Source organism: Struthio camelus, chromosome 1 (genome assembly GCF_040807025.1).
Source record: "Struthio camelus isolate bStrCam1 chromosome 1, bStrCam1.hap1, whole genome shotgun sequence".
Taxonomy (NCBI): Eukaryota; Metazoa; Chordata; class Aves; order Struthioniformes; family Struthionidae; genus Struthio; species Struthio camelus.
In genome coordinates, this window is record NC_090942.1 from 14,306,603 (window position 1) to 14,317,156 (window position 10,554).

The window sequence follows — 10,554 nt, forward strand, 5'->3', positions numbered from 1 at the left end:
AACTGGCTTGAGATCAATATTCTGTTGCCTCTGTCCCTTGTTTTATGACTACAATGCAGCTACTCTCCAAATATGACTGGGTGCATGCTTATCCTATGACCTGGCGCATATGCGCACTTCTACCGCATAGCCCATTGCTTTATGACCATACGGCAAATTCACTATCCTGTTTCCTGATTAGAGGCCACGTACCCCCTCATGAAGAAAGGTGACGTGGAGCAGAACTAGAACAATTCATGTGTGCCATGACCACCCCCTGCCACTGCTCTGAGGCTCTCCGGAGACCGTAACAGAGAATGGGTCATGAGCTGGAGGAATTTATGGAAAATTGAATCTGGTCCCTAGACTGATCCAGATTATTTCCCTAGCTAGCTGTGAGTGCTTCCTGCAATAAAGTATAGTTACTTTATAGTCAAGCTATAAAGTATCTATTGCTTCTCCTTTATCTGTAAGGCCTATTTCCCTGTTCTGGATGGTTGCTTTTACAAGGCTGCTTTTTTCATAAAACCATATTAGCTGTTGCTTATCACCATAGGGTCTTAGGATAATTCAGGTTGGAAGGGACCTCTTGCTCAAAGCGAGGTCAGCTCTGAGTTCTCCCCAGGTTACTCAGGACTTTATCGGTCAGATTTTGAAAACTTCCACGGATGGAGGCTGCACAACCTCTCTGGGCAGCCAGTTCCACTGCTCAACTGCCTCATGGTAAAAAAGTTTGTCCTTATATCCGGTTTGAACCGCTCCTGTTTCAGTTTATGCCCGTTGTCTTTCATCCTCCAACCATACACCACTGTGAAAAACCTGGCTCCCTTTTCTTGATACCCCCCTGTTTGCTGTTGTATAGATAATTATTTTTTTCTATTATTTGGGGAAGGGAGCTGGAAGGCAAAGGGGAAGAACTGTATTTCCCATGAGTTTTAGGATCCTCCTTTTCCCCATTTTTGTGTTTGCCTGTTTCCTTTCTTTTTTACCTTAACCTTCCTCTACTAGTTCTCAGAAGTAATTTCTTCATTCATTTTCTAAGCAGAGAATGTTTAAGTGAGTTATATCAGGCTGACACAATTTAGGACGTTTCATTTATCTAAGCTGTCTTTATCTGTTCTTTCCCTTTTCTGTCTGGAAGTCTTACTCCGTTCTTCTTTAACAAAAAAATCAAAGCATTGCACAACAGACAAGCGTTTACAGAAATAAGACTAAGGAAGTAAAAAAAAAAAAAAAAAAAGCAAAACTGCAATAAGTAATAGGAGAGGTGATCACGGATGAGGGCATAAGCCAAGGTGAAAATGAGACTTAGCAGGAATGGTGGTGGAGCTAAAGACTGGCATTTTGCAGATTCACAGCAGAAGGTGAGAAAAGATAAAGAGAATCTGAGCTAGTTCACAGTGAGAAGCCTATCACTGTCTTATACATGAATCCCTGATTGTTTTTCCCATGATACCTCCTATATCGAAACAAGGGATATATTCTGACTTGGAACACTAAAACACCCACTTGAAGGGCAACACAGACTGCTCCTGTCCCTTTCCAAGTAATGCTTAAAGAAAAAGCAACTGAGCCTCAAAGACAATCTGTTGTTGAGGTCCATGCTATGCCAGTTGTCCCCTCCCTTTTACGGGACAGCAGTTTGTTCTCTTCTGATAAATTCGGGTTTCTGGGACTTTACAATAGGTAAGGAGATCAAAATGCAGTTTCTTCCAGAATGGTATCTTCTGTTTGCATAACGAAAGTGTTAATGAGGTAAATGGAGAAATCCCTCTGTCTACAAAGACTATGGAAGAGAGGTTACACAAAGCTCCTGTCTTTCACCTAACCAAAGGTAGGTGAAATGAATCCAAACCCAACACTTTTATTACACCAAAATGACTACCAAGTATATGTGCTCTAACTTAGAGTAATTACGACCTCGAGGTACAATATACTGGTTGTAAATCTGCAACCTTTATGATACATGAGGTCAGATCAGATGATCAGAATTGTCTTTTCTGCCCTTTCTTTCCTGTCTAAAAGTTTGCAATGGAAGAAGTCAGCACTGGTTGTAGACACTGGTAGTGTTCTCCAGGAGGAGTAAAATAAGGATGTGGCAGCACTCGCTAAGGCTGAAGTATTCTAAATAACCTAAAAGGCAACTGCACTTATCAAAGGAATTATAATCACATTTACATTACACTGGGGTTAGTCAAACAAATCAGTAACTTGGGGACTGGGAAAACTGTTCCCTTTGTAACTGTGAGCTACCACCCTGTGCAAGTCAGCTGCCTGTTTAAAGGGGCAGCTCTTTGAATTAAATCAGAGCTTCTCGTCGACTGCACTGAACTTTGTTTGATGCCTTTAGAATCTTTACATCTAAGTCCAGGTAATGATTCTTAACCAGCCGTAGAGTTCCTGGCACTTCACTGTGAACTGCGTAGATGGGGTTTTCTTGTTCAAATATACATGATTTGCAGTAGATTATGTGTAGGAAAAGAGAGCCAATCCATGCAATTCTCGGAAATGTTTCAGGACCATAGACGGATGAAAGAAACATTGGATGCAAATGCCACATACCCTTTCCTTCATTCATCCAGAGGCTGCTGAAAGTTGTGAAAAAATAACAGAAAGGAATAGTTTCAAGAAGTTTTGGAGAGTTTAGAGTCTCTTAATAAATCCCTTATGACTGAATTATATCTATAATTATATAAAAAATTACTCCTAGTACCCAACGTGTAATTCAAAAAGAATAGATGAGATGTAAATGATTGCACTGGTAGAAAGCCAAGACTGGAAAATATGAAACATTCTTGCAAAAAAAAGGGGGGGGAATGTAGAAAGTCAGAAGGAGTAGCTATGAGACTTGTACACCGGGCAGCTGGCAGTGAGTTCTGAAGTATACTGGTTTCATTTTTCATACCTGATTGGGGAAAAATGTCTCAGAATAAAATAAATATATTACATAATACGGACAGTAGATCTGCCAGGATTAACAGACTAGCACGATGGTTGAGAGCCATAGTCAGAAGCACATGAGATTGGCTGATGCTTAAAATAGTTTAACTGCTGTATCATGCAATAACTGAAAACAGCCAGAGAGTAACAGCCCATTCCCTAATTCTGTCCAATCTCCTTAGGTATGATTTGTATTCCTATTTCAATCCTTCTTCTTTTTTTTTGACGTACTGCAGCTCATCAGTTATGAAAGCCCATGTCATGTTTGAAAATGTCTCTCAGGTTGGTCATATTAACCCAGTTCTTCCATATAGATTTACTTAAGATTGTCAAAGAAAGAAATACATGCCCAGAGAATAAGGACATTATTATTGTGTTGCTTAAGGGTATCATAAATAAATAACTGGCACTAACTGTACCCATTCATCCCTTATTTGCGCCCAGGGAATCGTACTCTCACACTTACCAGTTAGAATCTGAATTTCAAGGCAGCAGAAAGAAACAGATTTAAGGCATATTGGATCTGTGTGCATTTGCGTTGATTCTAATGTGGTCTGGGCATTTCAAACTTACTGCTTGCCTACAGATCAGCTCTGTAGTGAGCGTGCACTGAAATTCTTGCATTTCAAACCAGATTTTCTGAGCATATGGTGTTCAAGTTGCGTGGCTTTTGTCAGGAAGATTAAAGGTATTTTAAAAAAGCAGAGTGGGAATAAAATAGAGCTGACCTGTGCATGCAGAGTGTCTCGGATTCGTGGATGTTTGGCAGCCTGCTTGGAGTTACTGCTCTGCACTAGCTGCCAAACATCTGGAAGTTCATAGAAAAATTTAGAAAAGCGGCAGGGAAGAAGATGACCAGTAAAAGCAGCTGTCTCCCACAAAAAGTGGTAGGCCTGGCGCTCTGGATTTACTTGGGCTATAAAAGGATTCAAGAAAGGCATCTCTCTGAGACATGGAGCACAGTGAGTTACAGAAGCTCTGCAAATTGGCTTTTCAGAGAACTGTAAAAAAGGCCAGTGAAGCTGAAATCAGTCTGGAAAAGAACTTTGAGATATGCACCAGTAACCCCGGTGCAGGCGGACTGTTAACTTGAAACGTAAACTTTAAATCAGCATTAGCAGTTTAGCTGCTTGAGTATTTAAGCAGAAGTATCCAACCAATGTTAACCTACATTCCCAAGCGCCTTCTGCTGCCTTCTCAGGTTATAAAAGCCCCAGCTTCCTCTTTGCCAGCTATCTGTCAACACCCTCAGCTTCTCCCTTGCTAACTTCTACAGCGTGGTTGTTTGTTTCACAGAACTCAGTGCGAAACACAGATGCTACACACTCTTGAGCCCTGAATACGTGCAAGCATCAGAAAACAAATGTAAAGTAACACAGAGATGAATAACATAAGGAATAGTCAGGTGATCATTATATTTGTATTTAATTAACGACAAGAACTCGGTATTTAAATTCAAGTAAAGATGCCGTAGAATTTACAGGCTGTCATATCAAAATGCTGGAGGCCCCTACAGAATGTAAGCTGAACTTGTTGTGCCCTTGTGTAATTCATTTATAGACTATATAATAACCTGTAATAGTTGAATAAAATATATGGATCTGACTTTTAGATAAGGGAAACTTGGGAAGAGCTACTAGCCTGAAGCTCAGGGTAAGATTTGTTTTGCCTGAAGGAAGCTGCCTAAGAGTTGGGTATCTTTAATCTGAACTAGTTCTTCTGCATTCAGCGGAGAGAGAAAAGTGCCACCAGGGGACAATTCTTAGTGATTGTCCTAAAAGAGGTGTCCACAATAAAATGGAAAACACACATTTTGGAGTTGCCCGTTTCTCTCTGCTGACTGTTGAGGGAGGTTAGAGAACTAGTTTTATACAGCTTTAGGTGTGATGAATACTACTGCCTTAGTAGATGAGCGCAGGGAAGGCCTGCAGCGCACAGAGAGAAACCAGAACTCAACTCAGCTCGTCTGCTGTGGCGTTAGGGAACACAGAGGAGCCTGCGGCACTGTGGAAACCAGACCCGGCTATAAAACTGGAGACGGCTGCAACGCTGGATACTTAGGTACGCTGCTGCCACAGTTAAACTGCAATGGGGAACTGTAGTAGCTAAACAAAACCTGCCTTGGATCAATTACTGTTTTGGGTAAGCCTATGCCCACACTGTATTAATAACTGCGTAAGACTACATTGTCTGTAAGTTCTGTGTTTGCTAATGCTACCTTAAGCATTACAGAGATTAGAGATTGGGAAAACAGGATTTAAGAGAGGAGAGAAAAGATAAAGCTTTGTTACCTGGCTATTAGACTGGCATGTAACTATACATGTACTACTCTTAAGTTGTGATGAGTAGCATTAACAGCATTTTTGTGTGGGGCAGAATCTATTTTCCTTCAGCAGATTCTTAGGAAAGATGCTCACAGCATTGTTACCTGAAAAAAGTCTGAACCGAGAAAGGATGAACCACAGGATCATAGAACGGTGGCTGTCTTGGCTCCTTGGTCATGTGCCAAATTCTAGTGTTTTCAGTAACTGTGTTGATTTCTGTTGAATTCTACTAGGGATTTGGGTGACCTTTTAATTATTTTCTGAGGGAAGTATTTGCAAAAGTGACCTTTTCTTAACATGAGCAAAAGGTTGCAATAAATATTGGAGTTCTGGGAGATCATCCACCATCAAATTGTAATGGTAACATAAAACGATGAACCAGAATGTGGTTGTAGGCAAAGAAAGGTACAGAAACAGCACTTTTGTAGAAAGTTCAACAAAAGCAATGAAAATGACTGATTTCTAAGATCCTTGCTTTGTAGCGAGCCTGCTAAAAGCCAGGGAGAAACTTGTTTTGCTAAATCAGAGGAACTTGCCCACAGGAATTTCCCATTCAGCTGTCTCATCAGATCGAATCTTTCATTTAGCTCTTTCTTCTTGAAAAAGAGTGTGGTTATGAACTATCCAAACTCCTTCCATTTATCATTCTGATAAAAGTCTTCAGAATTCAGGTAGTAAGTTGTTTGGTACTGAAAAGGACAGGTCTCTGTCTTCTTTCAGTGTGTGAATATCTACGAGAAAAAGAACTGCATGCAGGCAAAACATTTTAATATTCTCTGAAGAAAGTTTTTAATCAGCAGCTTCAAAAGAGGGTTCAGTTAATGAGCAACAGAAATGTTGTTATAAATTCAGGCAACAGTCTTTACGTTTAATTCAGAGAGACTTCCTTACAGCTCAAGAGTACAAAAGACCAATGTCAGCAGCCTATAGGCCCGTGCAGTTACTGCCCAGTGATGAACCACGGGAAAGAAAAGCTAGTTGCAGTTTCATTAGCTGGAGGATAACCTATAGATAATAATGATAAAATAACCAACTAGATGCCAGCGGCCAGCTAGCATAAAAGTTGTCCAACATAACGTCAGCAAAGTTTGATTTATGGACTCCAAAGAGATTTATTTGCAAAAAAAAAATCCTCTGCAAGAAAGTATCATTTCTTTAACCTATGTTTTTAGGCTCTTTTGAATGTTGCTTGCTTGGCTAAGCTAAAAGCAATTCCTGGCAGCAGTGTTTTGGCATACTCATTAAGTTCAATACTGTATCATTGCTTTAAAAGTATAGTGGGTTGTAAATAAACAGTGAACATGATGACTCTACGAAAAGCAAACACAGCACTAAACAGTCATTTAGCTGAAGGCAATTTCAATTGTTCATGCTTTTCCTGTGTGCTGTTTTCAGCAGTTTTGAAGGTCTTTCTCCTGAGTAGTGCTGTTCGGATATTCAGCTGCTGTGGCCGTTTTGGAGGTTGTATCAAACTGTAATTCAGGACAGCTCTTCCAGACTATGTTTCAAGTAACTTGATCGTGATAGTGTGACTTGCTAATTTGAACTTATGTATAGTAAGTAAGTATTACAATATTTGAAATACTACTCTATAAGCAACCCGATAGATCTGTGGGTGCTGGAACCAACTGAGTCTTTCTTCGTACTGAGTATTTATACCCTTTCTCCCCGATGTGGATTCTAAAAATGCGTGTGAGCTCATATCACAGCCTCTTCCTCAACTGGGGGATTTACAGGATGTCTGTACTCTCCTGGCCCCTTATTTTCATGAAACACAGCAATGGAAGTGTCTTTGAGAACTCTGGTCTAGTTCTGCTGGTACTGTAGTCCTGTGAAGCGATACGAGGAGGGGCTGTGTGAGCACAGAAACCTCACTTTCTCAGAAAGCAAGTTGAAATATTAAATTCAGACTGTGTTTTACTGATGTATACCAGTTTAAATGGCAACACCTGCTTAACACTTGAAAGTGCCCTTTGGTTCTTTTCCAGAACCCTGTTTACCAGGGATGCTAATCTAAAATAGCTACTTAGTGTAAAATGCAAAGCAGTACATACTTAGGGTGAAATCTGGGGTCTGGATTTAAAGGAACCAGGCTGTCATCCTGAGAACCTCACTTTTATCATCAGCCCACTTCATAAGGCTACGTGGCACGATGAACTTGGCCTGCAAGTGTTTCTGTACCGTGCTGATGCATGCAGCACACATTTCCAGGACGGTGTTTGGATAGAGGTCCCCTCTGCTAATCCCAGCCCTCCTGTTTCATTGTTGCTTGACTCTCGATGCATCAAGACCAATGAAAAGGGATCTCATTTTCTCCATCTGAATGCTGCAGATTATGCTGTTTACCTAAACCAGAGGGATATTCTGCGTATTCGCTGTATAATAGTCTGTTTCTAAATAATCTTATTTAAAAAAGAGATTATTAAACTACTTAAAAAATAGTGTTTCACAGGAGTTTACTAGGGAATGCTCTTTGTATGTTTATATATTCAGCCAGAACTGTAAGAACACCGATATTTGCTTTACTGAATTGCATTTTTAGCTGAATAACAACATTTCTTGTTTTAATCTTACATCTCTCTAATGACCTTTGCTGGATGATAAATTTCAGATTCCATTTACATATGAGACACTGCTGTTTTGTTAAGTAGGAGACGTATTATGAGGATAATCTGTTTATCTTTAGCTGTAATTCTATGTCTAGCAAAGATTCAAATTTCTAGGATGGCTAATGGCTTAGTGAAGTCTGGTAAAACGCCTTTGAGATAAATCCTAGCATAATGAGATCAGTTAGATCTAACTGTAAAATGGAAGAGATGCTTAATTTTAATTTAAAAATGCGCAGCTTGCATGTGCTGTGCTTTTTTATTTTATCAGTTGACAGAGCTATATCTAACAATATGCTGGAACTGGATGGATCTTTTGAATATGCATAAACTAAAAAGGGAGAAACTAAACTTAAAAAAAAAAAAAGAAAAAGAGAGAGAAGTAGCTAGCTTCATGTAAGGTTAGATTTAGGCTACATCTAATTCCACAGAAACTAATTTGCCTCCAGTGTAAATTATCTGGAGGAAGAATGTATCTACTTTTTAGCTACAAGATGCTTCTTACATAGGATATGTGAGTACTAAAATAATACGGGCAGCAAAATAACAGTAACAGTAATAATTTAAATCACACAAATCTACAGCTACATAGACAGTCAAGGGGTCCCTGACAAAATAAATATCAGGCATCTGGTTTGTTTGCATTCATATTTTGACTAACATATTAGCAACAGTTTCCACTTTCATTTTTAAATGTATGCAGTAGGGCATGCTTTTGTTTTTTATCATTTTCATGCAGTTGTAGTCCTTGTGATAGAAACGGCACAGGCCCCTCTCTCTGCAGGATTAAAGCTTCTGTTTAAGCACACAGCCTATGTAGTGGCAGTGCAAACTTTTCAGGCCTGTCAGTATATTTTCATGCTGAACTGCTAAGGGAGTAGGAAATTGCTTATATGCAGAAGTATTTCAGAAGAAGTTAAGGAATAAATTTAGGATATGATTGTTTTTCTGAAATCACTCCATATTTTGAAGTCTGAGAAGGTAAATCGTTGTGAATAGCCTTCTTAAGCTTTAGCCTCTGAGGCAGCTCAGGAGCTACTAACAACTGTCACTGTCATCCCAGTCATGGTAGTTTTGTAACCCAAAATTTACATGCGACTCATAAGATGTAATGGGAAGGGAACACCACTTCTGACAGCTCTTGTGCGTTAATTCTGACTAACAAGATCTTGGCAGTTGTAGGAGCTCACACTGGGGCAGAAAGATGCTCTGCTCCCACCATCTTTGAGACTCACCATGCAAGTACAGCCCCGGGCAAGAGACAGAGCAACCGAGGACACCCTTAGCACCCAGCTCTTTCAGAAGCTAGCTGTATATATTAAAAAGAAAGGCCAAAAACATTGCAGGCACTGAAGGACCTGGGGAAAAGCTGTTACTAGATCTGGAGCCCAGGATCCAGGAGCGTTTGCCTTCTGATTGTGTAATTAGAGCCCAGCTTTTTCTAACTTTCTGGAGCAGAGAAACACAGCAGTAGAGAAGTCTTGCAGTGAAAGCACTCAGTAGGCGTGTGGAGGCAGAAGCTGTCAGGAAGTACTTTGCTGTGGTCTAAGGCAGAGGGGAGTTTCTGGGTTAGGAAGCTAGTACCAAAAAAACAGTGCCCCCTTCCCTCTCATCATAGGCAGTACAGGTTTTTACTCTCTCTGAAATAGGACTTTGTTTCTTTGTACTGCATAGCACTTAGCACATCGTGAGACTTAGGCAAATAATATCATTTCCTCCCTGTTACATTTTTGAGGGACTATTTGGATGATTAGCCCAGCAAAAACAGTACAATTTTAAAACCGGAGCTGAAATGCCAGCACGGATTTGCGTGTATACGTACAGCTCAATCTCTGCCTGTACCTTCAGAGCGCGCTCAGGCTTCCCTTGGTGCTGGAAGGGAATTGCTTGTATTAGGACACTGCTAGAACTTTTCCCAGCCCAAATTTGGCCCTTGTCAAGCGCCATTCCTGCAAACAATTCCCAGGCCCTTGGCAGCTGGAAACCCGTGTGGCGGGGGTGCCGTTCCCACGTTTCGCAGAGCCATCCCGTTTCGGGGGCGAGGAGCGTCCCCCGGCACAGACACGGGCGCTCCTGCCCCTTGGCCTCCGTGGGACAGTTGACCCGCTAGCGCAGATGAAGCCGCAACGTTCCCGAGAGTCCCGTCTCTTAGAGATGCGGCATGTATTCAGAATATTTCTTAAATCAGGACTTCAGATTATATAATCTCGCTGGGGTTTCAGGGTTAGGACGGCTCTGCGGGCAGCACACGCAGGGCCTTCCCCAGCTGCGCCGAGGCAGCCAACCCAGCTCAGCACCGCAGGCGCAACACCTGCTCGGGAGCGGCCGGAGCCACGAGCTCTCCCCACGGGAGTTTACATAGACTGAAGAAACGCCCGGCTTTATGGCTACTGAAACTGCTAGCAGTGGTTTATTGAGAGGAAACCGGACTTCCCGGAATCCTGCTCTTCTGTGGAACAGACCCAGAGGGGCACGATGCTTGAAACTCTGCCCCATTCTATAGTTCTTCACGATGAGCGAGCCCTGGGTTAGTCTGGTTTGAACGTGCCTTGCTGGAGGCAGAGGGTGACGAAAGGGGCAGGCTACGGCTGAGGCAGCCTGTGCCGCCTTCGCGCTCGCGCGGCGGCGCTGGCGGCTGTGGCGCAGCAACCGGAGGGGGGGGGAGGGGGGGGTGGGGCCATGGCGGCTCCGCGCCTGCGCACCAC